This window comes from Vanessa atalanta, chromosome 15 (assembly GCF_905147765.1).
Source record: "Vanessa atalanta chromosome 15, ilVanAtal1.2, whole genome shotgun sequence".
Lineage (NCBI taxonomy): Eukaryota > Metazoa > Arthropoda > Insecta > Lepidoptera > Nymphalidae > Vanessa > Vanessa atalanta.
In genome coordinates, this window is record NC_061885.1 from 2,525,133 (window position 1) to 2,545,042 (window position 19,910).

The 19,910-nt window shown below is 31.8% G+C and overlaps 1 protein-coding gene across 1 annotated transcript in view; it reads right to left on the bottom strand.

The window, feature by feature from the left end:
• LOC125069209 overlaps positions 1 to 19,910 on the bottom strand; it is a 121,672-nt gene that overhangs the window by 33,143 nt on the left and 68,619 nt on the right. The window contains exon 2 of the mRNA XM_047678613.1: positions 17,695 to 17,728. The gene's annotated coding sequence lies outside the window, so the exon portion shown is untranslated. The remainder of the gene's footprint in view (positions 1 to 17,694; positions 17,729 to 19,910) is intronic.

The window sequence follows — 19,910 nt, forward strand, 5'->3', positions numbered from 1 at the left end:
TATTTACAATGTGATGCATGAAATCATTCTACTAATATGTCATTGCTTTTAATGATCTGTGTACACTTAATAAGTAGACTATACCTTTGAGTCGAAATGATTGGAACACTTGATTCATAAGACATGATTTCTGGTTCAAACCTGGGTAGGCATCGTTGATTTTTATTCGCTTTATATTTATCATAGTTATCCATGAAGGTAAGCTTCATGAGACAAACTGCATGCATTAAAAGAAATTCTACCATAATTATATTATTAGCTACTATCCGCGCTTTGAAGCTTCGTGGTGGAATAAGCTTCTACATGAAAGAGAGGATATCCCTTTGCCCATCAGTTGGATATTCATAGGCTGCTTCTATACTATTGGGATTTACCACAACACCTTATGGTAAGTGCGGATACAACCTCAGATGGAACGCGTCAGCATGATGCGTGTTCAATCTTGGTTTAAATATTCCCGGATTTTATGATATGTTTAGAAGACATAGAAGCCGAAAGAACAATCCACACAGTGAGTCCAACTTATGGTATCTTACTATATATTAAAAGAGATAAATAAATCAGTCTAAAGTAGGTTCTTTATGATGTCATATGTATTAAGATTTACACATTGAAACCGATTTTGATAATTACATCGTAACCTATTTGAATACCGCATCGGCAAGAATTGAAAAGTATTGCAAATTTTAAAGTCACGTGTTAAAATATGATTTTTCAATTTACAACACTTGATTAATTCTGGAATCGTTGTTCATTTCTAACTAGATTGACATCAGTTAACAATCGAAATGATCACGTAAAGAGAAAAATATTTAAGTATCAAGTTCAAATCTTAAATTAACCTTCTTTTTTTAAGTCTACACAGTCATCTCCGTTGATGACCACCGATATGTTATTGGCTACTGCGGGACCCATCAACTATACTTGGACCCTAAGATGCTACAGACATACAAATCCCAGGTCCAATAAAAAATACCTATCATGATGGTAAAAAGTTCATTAATTCCATCTTTAAAATGTTTTAGTTTGTATTCAGACGGTAGTATAGTTTATATATAACAAGTGAAGGATAACACTTATATCGATTAAGGTCTGGTCTTGAGAAATGCAGCACTTAAGGCGTGTTTGAGTAATAAATAACACTTAACGTAACCTTTAGGATTAAATTATTTCGTCGGAGTCATTACGCTGTCTTTGACTCGTTTCTAAAAACAAGTTTAATCAGATCTGCTAAAGTCTTACTTCTGTTGTTTCTCTTTCTTCGTTTTTTTGCGTTCGAAAAGTTTATTTACATGTGTGAACATGTCTTTACGGCATAATATCGTTGTATGATTTAATATATTAAAATAGACAAGCTTATAACAATGAGTGCTTAAATATATACAAATATGAATTAAAATTAGTTACTGTATAAATTTTGACCGCGTGGAATGGTGGCATGAATGCTAGCAGCATTTTCCCGTTGAATCGCAATTCCGATCCTCTGGGCTAAAAACGAACCAGCCCTCCTGTCACCAGTGGAGGCAATAAGGCGAGGTGTTATACTTTTGATTAAGCTTTTTGCACCATTATTTAATATTTGTATATATTTAAGCACTTAATGTTATCAATTCTTAGGTATATTATTAAATTTGTTATAGCTTATAACGTATGTAAGTATTATATTCATTCATTATTTTCAAATCAAAGACGTAGCTTTTTTATTGAAAATAGTTCGACTGGAAAATGGGTCATCTGATGGTAAGTGGCTAACACTGGCCGTAGACATTGGTAGTGTTAGAAATATTAAGTAACTTCTAAAACGTCAATGTTCTACCAACCTTGGGAACTAAGATCTCAGATTTTATAAAAAAATAGCAACAAAAGCGAATACAAAATCAAAAGCGAATGAAAGTTACCGGTAGTGTAGTTAGGAATTAACAATCTATTAGTCTGCATATTATCCATACTTAATAACTCAATATACTTAATATTATTAATATTATAAATGCGAAAGTAAATCTGTCGGTCTGTCTGTCTCGCTGTCACCCCAAAACTACTGGACCGATATAAATGAAATTTGATACACAAATAGTCTCGAGCCTGAGAAAGGACATATGCTACTTTTTAATTAGAAAAAAGGGTTGTAAAGAGTAGAAAAGGGGGATCAAAGTTTGTATGAAAGTTTTGTCATATTTAAAACTAGAAGTATAAAACTTATATTATAATTCTACCCTAAGGGCTGAAATACACACCAATGTGGTACACAAAGTGGTCTCACATTAACGCAATATATTAAGTTAATTTGTAAATATATTTATATTGTACGCGAGCAAAGCCAGAGGCAACAGGTAGCATATTATAAATGCGAAAGTAACTCTCTCTGTCTGTTGCTCTTTCACCGCCAAAACACTGAATCGAATTTGACAAATTTTGGTACGAAGCAAGCTTGAACTCTAAGAAAGAGCATAGGTTACTTTTTATGCCTAACGCGACGAACAACCTCTAAAGTAAGCGAAGCCACAGGCAACAACTAGTACGTCATACATATATAATTAATAATTAATGTGACAACACTTTCGAATTAAGAACAAAAAGTGGTAACGTTTCGCAAGCGGGAATTTAAATTTCGAAAACCTTTAGCTTGAAATAATTAGTTGCATGTTTTTACTGTAAAACTTGTACGGTTGTACTATAAATGGTCAGAGCGTACCGCACGTAATATCTGTAGAACAATATATGTATAAGCATATTTTACCACCATACTCGATAATTACTTGATTCTTATCTCAGCTTCCATATTGTCCGTGCAAGACTTACACTGAAAATATTCTCGATACAATATTTGAGTTATAATTAAATAAGTCTTTGTACGATTTCTTGTATTTATCGTGATTGACAATTGCCAGGTTACTATTTAAAAAAAAGGGTAATTTTGCCGATTCATAAATTCAAATATTTTTTTTTAAAAACCTTTTGTTAATGAGGGAAATTATTCAATACAAGATTATATACGTATAGATGATAAAAAAGTTCGGAGCTAATACAGAAAGTAAACAAGACTTTCTGACTTTAAATTACAAAAATGTAATTGTATTTAACTGACATAACTTTGTATGTCAGTTGTAAGAAAAGACTTTTTTTTTCGGTAGACGTTACATTCCGTAGCTTTACTTTTAATACAATTCTGTAAAATGCTTATTCAAAAGCGCTTGCTAAATAAAGCCTACTTAGAATAAAGTATATTTTGATTTTGATTCGTCTTCCTTGTTGATAACACACGTTTCTAATGGACGTATCCTTTTTTATTGATATGTTAATCTGCCATCTTTATTCTACTGACCTTTTCACATTTACTCAACCTACTATCAAAGATAGCTTCTTAATTATGCTTCTTAGATAATCTTAGCAACCGTAATCAAAGTGAATCGTTTCTAGAATAATGAAGAAAGTAATCATTTAAATAACTATAACTTTAAATTTTAAGAAAACTTCAGTGTCGTGATTTAGAAGCATGTTAACAAAGAATTCGATAAAATTTTAATTCGACAAAAATTTCTTAAAGAATGTTGAAATGGAGATTCTTCTTCCCTTTTCTTCTGCTTAATACAATAGGTCAAAGCTTTTTTCGTCTTTACTTCATATGCTTCGTATACTTCAAGATACCAGTGTGCGGACACCCTAATGGGCTGTACCTAAGGCTTTACGAGCTCAGCGTATAAGTTCCTGGTTCGATACCTACTGATGAAAATTCACCTTAAGATCTAAACTTGCTAGATTACAAACTTTACCATATAATGGAGATTGTAAGTAATTATATAATATACTAGTTGTCGCCCGCGGCTTCGCTCGCGCTTTAAGGGTTGTTTGTCATATGTTAGGCAAAGAAGAACGCCTATTTCCTTTCTCGGAGTTCAAGTTTCATACAAAATTTCGTCAAATTCGGTTCATTGGTTTGACAGTGAAACAGCGACAGACAGACAGACAGACAGACAGAGTTACTTTCATATTTATAATATTAAGTAGCGATATACATAACGGCACACTGACACATCTTTAGAATGTACTTGTTTAATATTTCTAATACATTTCTAATACATTCAATTACCGATAAATAAAAACCGTTCATAAAAACATTTGTCCAGGAAATTGAACCTACGACAATCGGCGTTAAAATCAGGTTTACGTAAAACAATTGTCAGGCGTATCGAATGGTAATAATACACATTCTAAATACCAAGATCGTAAAACTAACGTTTCTTTGTTTGCAATAATCTTAAATCGAGCACTATTGGATACTATCGACACGATATAATTATCGCCATAGCTCGACGGGTATGTTCCTCTTGCAACCTGAGAAATTAATTTGAAAAATACAGATTTTTTAAATAATTATTTAAGTGACTCAGATAACGGTGATTTAGATTTTATAGTCGTTTTATTGCCGAAAACCTGGGTACAAAGCCAATGGACTATCTTTTGGATGGAGTCATTTTTTCATTTATTTATTTGTCTGTTTTATAAAATGTTATTTTTCATTGCATATTATTTAAGTCTTTTCTGTACAATGTTTGAGTTGTTGACATATTTTTCTGTCCACAGTTCTTTTCCTTAGTATTTATGCGCGAAGGAACCCTTTTAAGGGATTAAAATGCGTTCTAAAATTATTTCTGTTTTGATAATACTTTATTTGTTTTGTAAAAGTGTAACGAAGTATTAAATATTTTATTTATACATACATTTAAATGTACTAAACGTTGAAGCTAAAATCGCTAATAATATAAATAAAATTAAAAACAATCCAGTAAAGGCCTTCTTAAATTTTATAAAACCAATTTTATCTTTTTACGTATTATATATTTTAAAATATCCGTCTTTATTCGAATACTTTAATATTATCATATTATGCACCAAATATATTTAAATAATTAAAGCATTAATTATATATTGTAAGTTGAAGCGACTCTACAGCGTCTGTCGTATATAAAGGTGTGTCTCAACGGGATCGTGGCCTTTAGTTTTATTGACGATGCCATGATTTTCAGTCTAATGGCTGCTTTCAGGCACACGCTACTGATAGCCCAGGCTCGAGTTATACGCCACAGATAAGATTGGAACGAACGTTGTAATTTCAAGCAATAGAACGCTATAAATATGAATAGTTTTGAGGCATACGTGATCGGAATATGTACAGGTTTATCATAAACTAGCTAAACCTGCGATTTTACCCGCGTGAATTTTTTTTACCCTTCAAAAACTTTACCTATAGCACATGAACCGTTACCCCCAATTTTACCCTCTCTGGGTTACCCATTAGAGTTACTTTGGAATTTATAATATTAGTATACATTTAAATGTAGGTATAAATAAAACATTTAACGCTTTATTACACGTTTTAAAAACAGATAAAAAAATTATGAAAAAAGAACTAAACCTAGAAAGCTTTATAATTCCTTAAAGTGTTTATCGTATATTGAAAACATATCTGATGTGACGTAATAGTTATTTTATTGATAGTAAATTTATTGGCTTATCTGTAAAAGCATCGCCTTATAATGCAGTGACCAATAATATTGTCATTTTATGTGAAACTATCGGGATAAGACTCGTATGCTGTGACGGTAAACGGAATGGCAACGTTGAAGTGCGTTTACCTTATTTTGTATAAAACAAACGGACCATGTTATTTCTTTTTTAATTCATTTCTTTTTTAAGGGCGTTTATTTACAAAAATATATACCAGCTCTATCGTATGATAATTTTTATATGTATTTTAAAGTTATATTGTTTACGACAATCACAAAGATGACAATTAAAATATAATTGTCAGATTTTAAAGTTCAGAATTATTAGCATTTTCAGAAAAATAGTTGTAATCATAATTGAATTACTTACGACATTATTTAAATAATTAAAAAGAAAATATATTTCAGTGATATGCAAGAATAACAACAGTATTTAAGTGAAAATTACGCAAAATATTATTTAAAAAAAAAAAAAAACGCATTCTCATCATCAAATCGATAGTAATAAATTGACCAAATTACATGGATTGAAATTAGGATAGGCTCTCGAATTATAAATTCTTTTGATATCGATTATTTTAATAACGAATGATCGATGTTTCACTTCTGAGCGTCCCACATCGGCCTTATTTTTTATCTGGGATCTATGGAAGATGTAACTAGATGATCTATTGAATAGCATATGTCAATCAGAACCGAAGATAGCTGTTCGAAATTCGTGCAAGCGCCACTCCGTTTTTATTACGTTTATTGTTAATGTTATGTACAGCGCTACCAAAGCGCTTTATTTATTAGTATACTCAGTACCGTTAGTGCACCTCACATTGTCATATATTCCAGCACATATGTAAAATCATATAGCTCATTATTTATCTTTCATGAAAATCAACGTATGCTAGCGTGTAGGAACCCTTACTATTTACCGATATTCACGCGCAAAAACGACAAGGCGATTCTAATTAGTGTGACCCTGTATCACACGGTGCTTCAGGAGCAAGGCACGGACAGGTGTCGGTCTTAATTGGTAGCCGTGTAGCTATCGGATGTATCTCTTAGATAACGACGAATGAGCCAAATGACCCAGTGGGTAAAATACGTGGACCTTTACCTTGGGTCGTGGGCTTAAAATTTAACAAGTATCGTTGATTTGCTGCAATGTATTCGTTTACTTACAATCGTTTAGATAAATATAAAATTCAATGAATTCAATAAACATCTACTTCATGGAAATTGTTTTTTAAATTTTTGTAGCTGATAAATATAATCGAGATGAAATTACAAAAATATATACATTTTATATTATTTACATCAATCACAAACAAGGATGATAATTAAAATATAATTGTCAGATTATCGAGATTACACTGATTTTATGAAGTGATGGTCAAGATCAGATTAAATATTTTTTATAAATACTGAACTCCTATTGGTCATCGGAATCCATCAACCAATGATCATTCGGTTCAAATGAAACACAATTTTTACTAAAATCTGACAATAATCAGCGGTTTAGAATCTGGGGATTATTGTAGTTAATTTTATAGGCAGATAATTATTCAATTGTATATAAATGTTATCATTTAATTTAAAACTTGATGGCTTAACATGAAGGAAATAGCTCTGTAGCTACTCTGTACAAACTCACTTCATAGCTCACTCGTGAGATGTTGAATACATATTTAAGATGATAGGCTTTTATGATTCGAATGATATTATTATTACAATAACGTCGCATGTTACTTTCTGTCATTTTAAAATTATGTTCTGTGGTGAGCTTCGAGTTTATTCATATATCATCATCATGCACTACAGATCTTGCTAAGGTTGAATTAAACTTATTAACCCATGTGATAAATTAAATATTATTAAGCATAAAAAGAAAAAAAATATATAAAACAATTCTAACGAAAGAGTTTTTATTTAATACCCATATATTAAATTCTTAAGGTCAAGTCGATATTTTATATTAAAAAAAATATGTTTAATCTATTATCTAAGACTCTTGGATAATTGCCAGTATTTTCTATACTAAATTCCATGCTAGTTTAAGATCTTCCCGAATGTAGCAGTGTTCGAATAAGTCATTAGCAGGTTGTCGGTCGTTTTAATTGGGTCCATGTTTTCATATCGATTTTGTATCGATGTTACTATCGGAATCGGCGTCGTTCGAGATGCTTAGCCAATTTGCATTATTATAAATTGTAGCCGACATGGCTCAGTGATTAGAGTAAGTGAATTTTAAACGAAGATTACTCGTTCGAAATCGAATAAAGATAACTGAATTTTCATATGCATAATTTGTGTTGTTAATTTATCTCGTTCTCGCTGTTATTAAGTAGATCTTCTGCCACGTGAGTTTTCACCTACCTGGATTGGGGCAGTGCAATTTTAAATTTTCTCTACAAAAAAAGGGTCAAAGGCATTTTGAAATCACCTCAAAAATGCGATAAGGAGTTACTGATATACCTTGTTTTTATGGTTACATGAATATTTTTTTAGAAGTCAAATTAAACAACTAATTTATTTCTGAAACAATTTAAAATTTTGACAGTTTTGATTCAAACACAATCATAATGCATATCATTTTCACCATTTTAAGCATTAGATTAACGACTGAACAAACCATTTAACGAAATTTGCAATTTTATTGGAATATGTTTATTAATTAACGTTCGTGTTTATTTATTATTGAAAAAAAAACCGAACCCGTTAAACATAAATAACATATTAACAGTAATAATATTGACACTGTAACATTTTTGGTTTTTGACATGTAATAAAATTTTATTGTAATACTAGCTATGCCTCGCGGCTTTACTCGCGTATAAAATTTCTTATTTATGTTATCAAAAAATCGGAATAAGTTTTAGTGACGTAAACTTTAAGTTATTAAAACTTTGATCAAATAAAAATGGTTCGACTGTATCTGGAAATACTTCCTATAATAACCTAATACAAAATTTGTAAAAATTGTATTTTTTGAACATTGACAGACAGGCGAAAATAAAATTCATAGTAGGGTTTTGATAACTTACAAAAAGTCATATACACTTAAAAAATATTTTTGAAATCACAGACGGAAACTTTAATTGTATTTTATATATTTATTTAATTTAATTACCTCTCTTATTGGAAAAATTTAATGAATTGTGATTTTAGCGTCAGCCGGTGAATATTAGACGTTTCCAACGAATGACAACATTTCCATTAATTTGAACGATGTTTATTGGTAGATAAAATAAAAATTTATGTTGCAATAAAATGTATATTTTATATTCATGTTTTTTTAAATATTTTTTAAAGTAAAGTTATTTTTATGCACTGTATATGACATAGGTACTGAATGGTATTGACTGGAGAATGGGCCACATAATGGTAAGTGGTCACCACCATTTTGTTACATATTTCTTACATAACCAATATACTACCAATCTTGAGCCTACATATCCCTTGTGTTCGTAGTGACACTGGATCAATCACCCTTCAAACCGGATCACAACAATACTTATTAACAAACATTACAAGTAATTTAGTTTAATTAAGATAACAATCAGGATAAATTTAAAGCTATAACAAATACTATTATGTACCGTTCGTTAAATAACTAGCAATCATTAGTCGTTTGCTTACATTTGATTTTTTATATCAAACAAGCATGCTACTTAAATAATTAAACGAAATTTTTTGGGTAATTCAATTATTCGCCGTTACAGTTGGATTATTAGTCTGTTGAAATTATTAGTTACTTTAATGTAATATATTTTTCATTAATGTATATTTGCCATTCGCATGATTAATTGAGTACTTGTGTTGTGAGTTACAGAGGTAGAGAGCAAGATCTGTCAGCAGTAAATTTATTTACATCAGAAAAAATACCATAGCCTATTCAAATCAGAGAAGTAACGCCATATTTTGACATTTTTTTTTTGACATAATGTCATTGGTGGGATTTTGATTGTCTGTGGTATTTTTTTAAGTATTTATTTGTGAAATATTAGCGTTATAAATGTCAGTGAAGTATTGGACCTGTAAAATTAAAGTGGATATAAGTACTTTGACTAGGATATTTATATTTATAGATTACAACCTTTTTGAACTTGTTGATAAACTATGTAATAGGTATGATTTAATTTTTAATCATAATTAAACGTTATAAATTATATATTTATTTTATATTTTAATCAAAATTTTTGATTATAAATTATAAAAAAATAAAAAAATCAATAAATATTTGTGTTCATTCTAAATCTTTGTTTAAAACATTGTTCAAATAACTTTGTATAATCTAAAATATGTACATAAAAAATGAATTTAGTGAACGCTTTCAGCCTTGACCAATAAAGGTAAATTACCAGGGCAGCATAAGTAGTTAGGAATCTTTAGAACGTTTCGGCCAATGCCCTCAAATCCGCAAGGGCAAGCTGCGAACTAAACAACGGACTAAACGAAGCGGATAGCAGTAGATAACGGTCAGATATGATAAACTGCCTATGATCGCCTAGTACCAAGGAATTGGGTCGGAACCGGACCTGCTACTACGGCGGTGTTATGCTTTCTTTACATTCGGCAAGTATTTGAACGAGCAGGCACGCACTTGTCTTTGTCGGAACTTGAAAGCGTAACGGAATATGTTATTGGCTGATTATTTAATACTTAGATGTGTGAAACAAATATTTGAATATAAATTTCGAATCAATTATTAGTCTTTATTGCTTATTCAATTATTTATATTACTGGTTGCTGATTGGTCGATTTATGCATTCCTTCCCTATATAAACTTTTGCAGTACGCACACTACTCCGAGTTTATATAGTGTGTTTGTTTACTAGGTTGAGTTTACTATCTTAACTTAGCACATACAAACGAAGCATTAATATCGAATGCGATTGTAATCGTCATAATAAATTGCGAAATTCTTATTGTTAGAAGAACTGTTGTTCCCATATTTTACGATATTATGGCGTATACAATTCCACCCTGGAATTTCTATGGGATACCCAGGGCAGACGTGGAGATATAGCTTCAAGATAATGTTACCTTAAATTTATAATGTACTTGGAGTTGTTTATTGTTGTAGTTTCATTTCGATGAATGAAAGAAATGTTCTATGTAGATGTATTTTATTTAAATTGAACAATGTTTGTTTTATTTAATTTGTAAATGAGATCGGATTAATGTTATTAATTTTAAAAGTCGAATGAACTAATTTCAGAAACTGATTAATTTCAATCATCAGCATTGAACAGGTATTCTATGATTTAGATTCATCACCAATCATTCTAAGCACTGGGCTACCTGGGTTATCTCTATCAACATGAAGACCGATACAATTTACGCGGAATTGTTAACAGTTATATACATTGTTTGAAAGCAAAGCGACATGTTCATGAATATTTTGATTCGTTGCGAGGCTTGAGTGAATATTTTTTCATTATTTATCTACTTAGTGTGAAAATACCTTTACATACGGCTTGAGAACTAAGTATCAAGTCTTATACAAACAGAAGCGTTAATTTAAAGCTTAAATATACTCTTTAATATTTATATTTATTATTGAGTTTTAATAAAATATATTTAAATAGGAGGATTGAATAAAAATGAATATTAATTTTGATATTTATTATAAATATTAGAATTAAAAATAGCATCTATTTAAAACAGATATAAGAAAAGGTTTCAAGGAAACTTTGTTGAAGGTATCGTAAAACGATCACAAAATTCGTTATTTCGATGCCCTGTATCGAGTAATTTATCTCCAACACCAAAAAGAAACAAGAAGAAGTCGCTCATGTGACTTATTGCACTATTGAATTAAAAGCGTGAAACATTTAAACAACTCACAATATAAATTAGCGGTAATGTTATTAACGGTATTATAATCGTAAATTATAAACATGAGTTTTCGCTACAAACTTTAACGTTACTTTAGAATTTGTTTATATACAAATAATGTATTTTACTTTATGAATTAAAAAAACACGACTTAGACCTCACTACGAATGATACCTACATACATACATTCAAATCTGTTCAGGCATTTAAGTGTTAAAAATAAATACATAAATATACACCACACTTTTGGGCAGTCGATTTAGAAAAACCCAACCAAATACAAGGCATATTTAGTTGCCTTTTTAATTTTATAAAATTACGTCGTTAGTTGATTGGAGCCGTTTTTACGGTTTCTCCCCTTCCGCTTTTGTTAGTGACAATGGTATGCGCTTAATTCACTCTGCAAAGAAACAAGTGGGTGTATGCTATATTCAGTAAAGTGTTGAAAAAAAAAAACTATATACTAAATATGACCGCGAAAATGTTCGGTGATTAAAACATCACTATTAGATTTAAAAACTTAATAATATTCTATCAGATATGCATATAAATTTGAGATTAATGTGCAAAAAATGATTGTCTATCGCTTATTGACTTCAATGAGGAAATAATTTGTGAACGACACGAATACTTGATGATATTGTATTTTTAATGGCTTATTTAAAATGCAAATTGTTCTTTTTTTATAGTAATAATGTTTTTATTGGTTTACGATATGTTTCATATATCAAAGACCTGTATTATGAGACCCCGTATCTTAGAGGCCAGTGACTTCCCAATCGATGCTTAGATTTGTTAGACCTATTATTCGGTTTAAATTTTTTGTTTAAATAACTTAACAGATAAAAAATAATTAAAAAGTTTGCTCATGTGGTAAGGAATTGTATGATTAACAAGTTATTTTACAATATTTGAAATAAATAACAACACCACCCAAATCGCCTTACTTTACTCGCTTTCACGTTTACATTTCCAAGTCAACACGGGAAAACAAAAAACAAGTAATTCGATTATTACGCGGCCTGAATTTTTTACTTTTATATTTTTATTTTTACTTTTCATAGCATCGGACACTTAAACTTTTTCTCAAACATTGAGCAGATTATTGTAAGCCATTGTACGTTACTATTAAAAAAAATATATGTCATCGTACAATAGCAAGATAGCAAAAAATACACAAGAAATAAACTCAATATAATATCTATCCGGTGGATATTAGATCGTTCCGTAATTGAAAGCGCGAACAGCGACGCTCTCGCAGATTTATTTTTATTAAATCTAATACAGCTAACTTACTTTATGAAGCTCGTGATCGGGAGAATACGGAACCTTATCTTATATTTGTGAGCTCCAATTTACAGCTGCAATTTATTTTTATATATTAAAATGATTACGTTATATTACGATATAATAATTTTTACTTGTCATTTACGAGGACTATTTTAATTCTCTTGGGAAACCAAGAGAATTACCGCCAAGAAGGAATACTTCTTATTGTTTTGTTGCTGTTGGTTTGCAAGTTGGTGAGCCAGTTTAATAAGCACGAGGAACATGATGACTTAGTTTCTAAGGTTGGTGGTCAATCGGAGATGTAAGGAATGATCAAAATTTCTTACGGCGCTAATGTCTATGGGCGGTGGGGACCATTAACCATCAGGTAGCCCATTTGCTAGTCGACCAAACTATTACCTAAAAAAAAAACTGTGCGTAAAGGAGATGGTCCAGTGGTTAGAACGCGTGCATCTTAACCGATGATTTCGGGTTCAAACCTAGGCAGGCACCACTGAATTTTCATGTGCTTAATTTGCCTTTATAATTCATCTCGTGCTCGGCAGTGAAGGAAAACATCGTGAGGAAACCTGCATGTGCCTAATTTCAACGAAATTCTGCCACATGTGTATTCCGCCAACCCGCATTGGAGCAGCGTGGTGGAATATGCTCCAAACCTTCTCCTCAAAGGGAGAGGAGGCCTTTAGCCCAGCAGTGGGAAATTTATAGGCTGCTAATGCTAATGCGTAAAGGAAGCTTCACTTTGGATTACTTATATTGAGTAACATCCACTCACAACTTATTCTATTGATAAATGGCAATACTGGTTTCAGATCGAAGGGTGAGTGAGCACTCTTATTACAGGCACAAGGGATACAACTTCTTAGTTTCTAGGGTTGGTGGCGAACTGATGTCTTAAGGAATGGGTAATATTCCATTCAATGACAATGCCTATGTGACAACTTACAGCCAGATAGTTTGCCAGTCCATCTGCATATTATGAATAAAGAGGTAGGTGTAACTTGACGGTAGTATTGTAATTTTAAAAGACTCAGTAGATTGTCGTGCGATAAGGTTGGAAGATTTGGGGATTCGTCAATATGATTTATTTAAACGGTTTTATAAAGTATAACAATTAATCTACAATTATACAAAAATTGCTTTAGAAATATATTTGTATATTCTCCAATTCAATAAGATTTTTTATTTTTCCAACTCTGTTAAAATGACTTCTGCCACATGTCTGTGTCAGTACTATTCTGGCTCAAGCGTAACTTCTCTCTTAGTATTAATCTATAAAGTTCTCAGAAAATAGAGCAATATAAAAGTGGAACAGAGCGGTGTCGTGTGTGATATGTGAGTATATACTACTAGTTCTCGCCCGCGACTTGTATCGCGTTTTGAGGGTTGGTCGTCAGGTATGTCATTATAAGAAGCTTATGTCCTCCTTTGGAGTTCAAGCTTGCTTTACACCAAATTTCATCTAATTCAGTTCAGCGGTTGGCGTGAAAGAGAAACTGACAGACAGACAGATAGTTTCGCATTTATAATATTAGTAGGTATAGATTGCAAAGCCTTGATTTGGTTGTATATTACCTTTCTCTAGTTTACCAAGAAAAATAAGTCACGTTATGAGGCGTTCAATATCGAGGTATACATTTAATATAAAAGACGATTTAATTAAAGTACATTTTGATTTTGACTTTCATACCTACTTCTATTATGACTAATTAATTTAAATTTGCATTTAATTCGTGTTAAAATATAAAATAGCCCATCTATTTAAGGAATGCATAATTTGCGGTACTTAATTTACATAAATTATTTATTTTAAACGTTATTTTTTAAGCGGTAAAGTTCAAAATAGAATAAAACTTTCAAATAGAAAGTCAACGTTCAACAAATCGTTCGTTGAGGTAGGTCTTATTATCAAATAGAATAAATTAGCAATAAATATACAAATTTTAATCGCATTACAGATTACTTGTCCCGAAAAGGTATTAAGATCATTATTTTTATTTATAAGGTCAAGCTGAAGCTACGTGATATTGATATTATTTCGAAGAATTTTGGACTTAAATGAATACCTGTAATATAAAAGTATAATCAAACATATATTCCACTAAATGACAATTTCTCGTAATCGAATCGAAAGGTAATCGTTGGCGTTCAGAGTACCTATTCTATAAACGTAACGATCCAGATGCAGTTCGGTCTAAGTTTGATCGAAATTTAAGACTATTGAAACCGATACAAAAAAGTAAATTGGTCCCTAGTTAGTTTTTTGCGTGGCGTAGTCGAATTTGGAACGGAATAAGACGTATCATTACTGTCATTAGTTAGTAGAATTATCACACAGTTGATATTCCATTCTTATAACAGCAATAACTCTAGCAAGGTTCATATTTGCTATTCGGTTCCCACGAAACGTATATTTAAATTAATCTGGATTTTCAGTCATAAAGTTCGGTATATCAATCGTTATGTATTTATCACAAATACAGTCATTTATTTTGACAGATATTGTTATTTGTTTTAAATGCTATTAGGATAGGACTCTTTGAAGCTGCTTTATATGGCAGAGATTGAATAAATACCCGCGATGCTAACTTTAGTTACATTCGTCAGTTGATAGTTTAACGTTGCTCTATTCCAAAATGTCCTAAGTTATCAACATCCGTTATAGAATAAATGATTTATTGATTTTGATGCATTATATATACATTTAATAGAATATAAGTATTGTTGGATTTCGGTTTGAAAGGTGAATGAACTTGTATAATTGCAGGCAAAAGGGACATAACAACTTAATTCTCAAGGTTATCGATATAAGGGACGGTTATCCCTTATGCGCCCATATTTATTTTATGACCAATGTCTATTTTCAGTGGTGACCACTAACCACTAGGTGACCCAGTTGTACTACCCCCTTTTTATAGTTGACATAATGACGACGATACAATTATTGTAGTGTATTTGTAATGAGGTACCCAGTGGTTCTCTAGTAAATCTGCCACCTCAATTCAATGATTAAATAGAAATTTGTTAAAAAGTTGGTTAAACTTAAATAGTTGGCTGCTTATTCAGCTGACCACCGTGGGCATGCTATCTGAGTGGGTGTCAATTCCCAGTCCAGTCAGGTTTAAATTATCAATTTAGTTCAAATCTCAACCATAAATACTTCTTTACGCGCCTGCAATCAAGGTATCTATTGTGAGAGTATAATATCCGTTATACATTTTTTATCATTCAGATGGACCTTGTAATCTAATGAAATTATGACCCTATCTCATACATCGCATTCACGTGTTAATTGCGTTGAAATAAATTAAGTTTTTTATTCATATCAAAGTTGATACAAAATAAAAGCATTAAGAGTAGTACAGTCGCACGCGCATTGCCCTATACTGACTGACGTTTCAATTAAAAATAATTTATTTATAAAATCGAAGCCACCCGCGCTTCGACATCGATCTTTTGTTAGGCGGCACATCTCTAAGGGTCTCTTGCCTTTTGTGTGGATAGTGTTGTTACATATTTCTCTTTTGTTCGTGGTAATTATCGATGAATCGATTCCACGCACAAAGGTGAATGTGTTATTTTGAAAATCATTCAATTATTTTTTAATGAACCTTCTGTTAGTTTAGTTTTAATTTTAGTTTTTGATAATATAAGCTCGAGTGTTATTACATTCATTTTGATTCGATATAATAAAATATAATTATTTATATCAAAGAAAGTTCTTTCAATAACATTTCTCTACGATTTAGTAGCATGTGAAAACTCAGTCGGTTGAGCTATTTGGTTAAGATGTGAAGAAGTTTCCACTTGGATGTTTAGGCTGCGACAATAATCTAAGCTATAAGACTAACTTTAACATTGCTCGGCGGTCCGTATGTTCTTGAGCAACTAATGTTAATTTAAGCAAATATTTTTAAGTATTAACTCAAATGTAACTAACTATAGACAATCTCTTATTATTAATTCATACATCGCAGCGACTTTTATTAAGTTTAATGTTGAAGTTTTACCAAATGAATAGCCAAAATATTTAAATTTCCAGTTCATAGAAAACATTCGCGGGTGTTTACAATTAATTTAGCGGCTTGTAGAAAAAAAAAAACTATATTTACCCAAACACACACATATATTATTTTAACGTTTTTTAACCCTTCCTAAAGCTGGCTAATTTAAATTTGTATATATTGTTTTGTTCAATAAAGTTTTAATTAAATATGTCTTTGAAAAAATAAATATGACCCACGTGTACATTAAGCTTGAACTGATCAGCTCATCATTACACTGGTACCTTATTTTCTTTGAAATGCCTTTTTATTTATCATTTGTAACATTACTCAAGATTTTCTCTCGGATCTAACTATTCAGTCCACCGCACCATCTCAGCTCCGAACTTAATCACTGAGCCTCGAATCATTACGATGGCGATTCTGACAAGAGATATAACTATCATTCATGTGTATGAATCTTAATTCGCATTAACTTACCCCGCAATAAACCGAAGGGCTGAGTCGATAATATCTTCTCGTCACATTGAAATATAGCCAGCAAGGCGTATAGTTAGAGATCCTAGATATATAGGTCTCGCTAACTTATCTAGCCATCTAGATAAATTACCTATCTGGGTCATATCTTTAGTCTTGAGCTGTTTCTGTGAGTTTATAATGAGATGAGTAAACTCACGAATAAATATGTTTTAACTTTTGTGTTTTTTTTTAATGGACAAGAGCTGAGATGACCCAGTATATAGAACGCGTCCATCTTGATCAATCATTGCAGGTTCTAACCCAAGCAAGAACCACTGTATGTGCTTAATTTGTGTTTATAATTCATCTCGTGCTCGGCGGCGAAGGAAAACATCGTGAGAAAACATGCATGTGTCTTGTTTTATTTAAATTCTGCCACGCGTGCATCCCGGATTCAAACAGTGTAGTGGATTAAGCTCCAAAACCTCAAATTGAGAAGATGCCTAAGCCCAGCAGTGGGACATTAATAGGCCGTGACTTTATTAATGGACGATTTTCTCATAGTAAATATCTAACGATGTTAAATAGGGATGAATATAGGTTACCTTGATTCTTCAATGCTCGATATCTTCACTGTTTCTGTAACAAATACGTAAAATAATTAGTATGAAATACAGAAAAATAAAAACTTTTTAAAATAATGAACTATAAATAATAATAATTATATTTTTATTGGTTGGATGACAAATTTCAGGCCCCAATTCCCGTTCATCGCGTTATTGCAATATTAGCAAGGAATTAATTTTATGAATGCTAATTATAGAGTCCGGTCACGACTGCTATTCTCAATGGAGACTTAGAAAACCAGTTTTTGCGAAAACTCAGGTGCAATATTTACACCCTCACTTTCATCACCCGATGAAACGACATGCCGGTGCGACCGGAGAGAGTTAAGGGAATTAACGGCGTTTGATGTTTTCCGAAACATGGCTTTGGAAACTGCTAATTTCCAAGACTGCTAATGATCAAAACGTTATAAATCTTTTATGCCCTTAACAGTAAATTTTGCACATAACACCTCGAGATCTGTAGCGTTATAAGCTAACCACTAGACCTACGAGGCAGTTATAAAAGCTTATGTATATAAATAAAGGTACACCTCAATGACCAATATAAAAATATATCATTTTAATTATGGCGTTTTTTATTAATATGATAATGAAAAAACTTTTAATAACAAAAAATAATCATTGTTCATAAAGATATCATCAATATAAAATTTACTTGGTTGTAGGGCTTTATGCAAAACCGTCTGTGTAATTACCACCCACTCATAGTTTTGCGTTCCAGTTTGAAAGGTGAGTGGGCCAGTGTAACTTTAGGCACATATCCATGGTAAAATCTGAGGTTGGTGGCGCATTAGAGAAGAAAAAAATGGTTGTAGATATTTGGCAATGGTGACCATTTACCATCAAGCGATCTATTTGCCCCTCCAACTACCAATGCCATGGAAATAATAATAATAAACTAAACAAGTACTGTTTGGTTAGTAAATCGACCAAAGGTCAATCAAGATCAGCCATTGTCCACTCGGACATAGATTTTGAATGTTCAAGCAAATAGTTTAATGGACGTTGTCCTTGTCGCTTGTCTATTTGTTTCCACAGACACGGAAGCCTCGGGGAATTTAAATCTCAAACAGTGATTACAGATCGGATAATGGAAATGGGGAATATTATTTTAATAAGGGACTGGTATTTATAGGACGTGGGAGGGCGTAATGGAGACGCGTAAGCGGTTTGATGATTGTTCAAATTGAATAAAAATATTTGATTTAAATATGCTCAGTGGAAAATATTATGGAGACTCCAGAAAAAATCACAACGATTTCGATAAGATTTATAGGATCGTTAATTGCTTGAAACTAAACAATCGTGCCCTGTGTTTAAATATATATTCTAGCAATAAAACTTTTTATTTAATAGTTTTTTTTTCCATGAGGACCTCCGTAGTCGAGTTCTGTGTACAGCGGTTTTCATGAGTACGTCACTCCGAGGCCCCGGGTTCGTTTCCCGGCCGAGTCGATGTAGAACTTTTTCTACTAGAATTTTTTCATTAGTTTTCTATTTTGTCTTGGCTCTGGGTATTTGTGGTACCGTCGTTACTTCTGATTCTCCATAACACAAGTGCTTTAGCTACTTACATTGGGATCAGAGTAATGTATGTGATGTTGTCCAATATTTATATTTATTTACTTATCCATTATATCAGATTGAACAAATATCTGTTAATCTAATAAAGGTAGTTTACAATAAGACTTTTATAGGAGATGACTCTTACAGCATATAATATGTCAAAAATGACAGCTAAACAAAACGACGTCACAATGACAATTCCTGTAGCCGCCATCTTGGACCACACACCAATATGACGTGAACAGGACAGACACGCACACCGGTTAACAAGATGACAGTGACGATATGTCAATGTTGTCGGATTATAATGAACTGCACATCTTGAATTTACGTTACGAGGTTTATACTGTTACAGCCTTGTACAGAGGGACTGTTATGTCCAGAAATGGTCTGTGTCTACTTAAATCGCCCTATCTTAGTAACAACATAACGGTCACTATTGTTTTATTTGAGATTATCTGAACCCTAATGGCAGGTTTTAACCTTTTGGAGGGAAATATAGGGGGTTTGATTTAATTGTGTCAAATAATAACATCCATTTGTATTTATATAACGTATTAGTTTGTTCTGCTGGGATTTTTACTGTCAAGTATAGTTTGTTCTGCTGACATTTTTACTGTCAAGTT